The 3,836-nt window shown below is 48.5% G+C and overlaps 1 non-coding gene across 1 annotated transcript; it reads right to left on the bottom strand.

The window, feature by feature from the left end:
- Positions 1-500: 500 nt before the first annotated feature.
- Positions 501-573, bottom strand: Trnar-ccu (transfer RNA arginine (anticodon CCU)). Its single transcript has one exon. It is a non-coding gene; the product is annotated as a tRNA-Arg (tRNA).
- Between the last annotated feature and the right edge of the window lie 3,263 nt (positions 574-3,836).

Below are 3,836 nucleotides of genomic sequence, written 5' to 3'. Positions count from 1 at the left end.
TGTTAGAAAGCGCTTGTCCTGCGTGTGTCTATGCTTCGTCCCCGCGTCATTTTGCGCTTCCTAAAAGATGAACCGTTTCTAACTAGGCCAAATAGCCGAATTGTTGATTAAAATAGACACATACAACACACGCATGGCGCTGTATGAACGACGTTGCTTAATAACGAAAGAACGAAAGAAAGCAGGCGTGAATGAAATGGAAACGCGGGTTGGGTCTCGGCCATGGTTGTCGCATTTCGATGGAGGCGATTTGCCAGAGGCCCGTGTACTGTGCGATGCGAGTGCACGTTAAAAGGCAACCCCAGGTTGTCCGAAATTACCCGGAGCCCTCCACAACGGCGTCTCTCACAGACTGAGCAGCTTTGGTACGTTTAGCCGAATTCAACAGAGAATCAGGTCAGTGAAAACACAAGGGACAATAATTGTCCTTAAATTAATTCTTATGTATTAATTATGACGTAAATTGAAATGAATGAAAGAGGACGAAAAAAAATCAACATTTCCATCGGCGGGATCCGAACCCACAACCTTCGAATTAGGCGTCCGATGCTCTACCAATTGAGCTACGACGGAAGGCTCTTCCACGTCCGCTTAGTTTTGGTATTTTTGTACGTGTAATTCCTGTTTACTCACTTGGTAGAGAATCGAACGCGTAATTAGAAGATTGCGGGCTCGGATCCCGCCGACGGAAAAGGTGATGTTTCGTCCACTTTAATCCATTTGAATTTACGCCATAGTTACTGCACTACAGTTAGGGACAACAATCTATCTCCCCTATACTCTCACTGGCCTAATTCTATGTCGGATTCGTTTGGTTGCGTCTAACTGAGAAACGAGCGCCTCGAAAATTTTCAACTTCTTTCGTTGGTACGTTTAAACCACATAAACCAACCAAGCGTTCCCATCAGAGGAAGCGCGAGCCACTCCCGCGGCGGCCTTGCGAGGGCAGCGTTGAAGAGCAAGAAGAATAAGAGGAAACGTCGGCGGGAGTAATATGCGGCGCGCCCTACAGGTGAGTGGACGAGAGCGTTGGAAAGGGTCTAGAGGTGAACGGTGTCCACGCGCGCGCTTGTTATAACGGGAACCGCTCGATTTAAACGCCACGCTACTGCTGCCATCGTGGGAAGCGCTGGCGGCGGGCCGCGCGGTAAGCTCTCACTCGTAGGAAAAGACAGTTTGACGACGAGGAAGTATACGTTTCCCAGGCGAGAGGTTGCGACCTTCGTCTCTCTGTTCTTACGGCGCTTTTCAGAAGGACGTAGACGAGTTCGGCCCGAGAGCTGCGAACAACCCGTCTTGCATTGTGTCCCAGACGAACGCAACGCGCTCGACTGAGAAGGAGGTGACAAGATAACTCACACGGTCAATTATGCACAAGGGTTCTTAGGTGGGCCAATTGGTTCATAAACATTTAGAGCGCTGTGTCCCGTATGTTCTTCGTCCCGTTGTCTGCGCTATTCTGACAGAATGTCCCAGATGCACTTGCCTAAGACGATTCAAAGACGAAAACCATCTTCTTTTTCTTCTGAGTCGATTGTAGTGATCCCCTCCTACCGAAGGCTTCCTGCCCCCAACGTGGTTTTGTAATGCCTCCGGGATCGGAGGCACTGGAAGCTTCTTGCCCCTCATGTGATTTTGCAGTACCTCCAGGATCGGCCCAGCTTTAACCAAGCGTCAATATCTAATGGCGTCATCATGTGACGTGATACGGTGACGTCATCACATGATACTGATCTTTTTTTCATCATTCGTGCTGTAGCCACGGTCATGTTTCGGGTTTGATGAGGCAGCTAATGCTTTCGCCTCAATTATTGCGCGCGTGGGCGTTTTGACTCAGTTTGTGTGTCGTTATCGACTCGTGGCAACTGCATGGGCACTTACACGTTCCACGAGCGCGCGAGAGCTGTCACAGCCGTAGCGAGTGAAGTAAATACATTTTGAAGCGAACAATACCTAGACTTGGGTGAGCTGGTTCATACTCGGAGAAATGCAGCGCGGCTTAGACAAGGACATGAGATTCAGATAGGCCCGCAGACTTGGAAAGTCAATTGGCCACCCTTGACCAGGCTCGGCCAGCCGCAATGGCCAGTGGGGCTCTGGCGATGGGCTCCACCCACAGTAATCAAAGGCCCGTACTTCAATAAGGATGCCCCCCCCCCCCCCCCCGCCACCGTTCTCTATCCCACGTGTGTGTGTGTCTGTATCTCCTGTCTTCGTCTAAGTCACGCTGCATTTCTCCGAGTAGAAAGCGAGCACATTACGTGCATTCGGGACTGGTATGCCTCTCGAAGCCCCAGAAAGCGGTGAAGAAGTACGCGAACGTAGCATACACAGCGCCCTGTGAATTGGGAGTGGTGAGCGGTATTTCACTGGCCTACCGTATTTGCTCGGATACTACTCCCGTTGGTTACAGCACACGCTAACCTTAGCTGTTGTTGGCTAAATGGTGGCTTATATCGGTTACTGAAAAGGCCGTAACGTGTTCAGACTCTCATGATAGCATGTAATCGATGCGCACGATCGGTTTTATTTTAAATTAGAACTGCCACGAAAATTTTCAGCTGTGTTTTTTTTTTTTGCGTAAAATGAAAGTTCCAGCCCTCAAGAGCCTAGAAAATGTACTGGTAAGCGTGAGTGTGCCCCGAAAAAGAAATAATTACGGCAGGTTTTTAAAGGCTAGTTACGGTTCCCACTGTACCCTGACGTCACGAGACGGTATGAGCTTCTCGTCACGCACTCGCACATGGTATCGTGACGTTCCCACGGCCGCTCCGCTCCTTGGCTCCGCTGATGACGCACAAGCGGCCATTTTGTATCTTTGGCACCCGACGTCATCACAACAGGTGCGTGAAGTCATCAGAATTGACACTGTAGCCTGACATCACGGTAGTGTCGATTCCAGTAGGCGTGCCGTGCTAAAATTGACTTTAAGGTGGAGATAAAAATACTATCAGCATTTCTCTAGCCTCATACTTGGTGAGAGCCGTCTGTGTGCACAGGAGAGTTGTATGACGGAGTAATGTGAGCTTCGAAGCTTGGTGTCAGCCCCATTCATCAAGGTCACCATCATCAGGTGGTGACCTTGAAGATGCGGCGTTTTGTACAGAAACTGCAGCTGCGCTTGGTCGGTGAGAAGAGATGGCGGAGTTCGGTTGATTTCGCGACGTCATCACGACGTAATAGATCGCCGAAATTTGTGAGGTTCTCACGACATGTGACGACGCCATCACATGACGTCGCTTGGTCATGGGTGGGTCGATCCATGAGGCAGTGATCTTATTTCTATACTTATGCTAATTCATAATGATATTATTTACTGTTCAATAATAAAAACTTTATTCATGATACCGCTTCTTCTCTATTTGGATACAAATTTGGCTATAATATTAAAGAGTTTGGCTACTTTTTGCCTACATTTCGCTTGGGTTCCACCCCCTTTCAAGTGTACCCGACGGTAACTCTGACCCACATTGGTTAAGGTTACCGCTGGGAAGATTTGGAAGGTCATGGTTTCTATAGAGCACCCAGATGTTTCTGTAACACACCGGTTAGGCATAGGTGCATACTAAAGGACAATATCTTGGAATAACTGAGTTTAGAAAAAAATCTGGACAGTTTACGGTAGTAAGTATTGTGCCGTATAGAAAGGGGAAAGACCGAGAGCCGTCACTGAGCGATAAGCGGCAAGAAAAACGTCAGTACCATGGCATGGAACGCTGTCAACACTTGTTACACGTTTCTGCATGTAACGCGCGATTTCTTTCTGATCCCGGTCGGTGTACGTCTTATAGTGTCAATAGTTTTGATCGGAAACAGTATTGTCTCGATAACTTTTT

This window comes from Rhipicephalus sanguineus, chromosome 7, assembly GCF_013339695.2.
Source record: "Rhipicephalus sanguineus isolate Rsan-2018 chromosome 7, BIME_Rsan_1.4, whole genome shotgun sequence".
In the NCBI taxonomy this organism is placed as follows: domain Eukaryota; kingdom Metazoa; phylum Arthropoda; class Arachnida; order Ixodida; family Ixodidae; genus Rhipicephalus; species Rhipicephalus sanguineus.
This window is presented reverse-complemented; position numbering and strand designations above follow the sequence as displayed.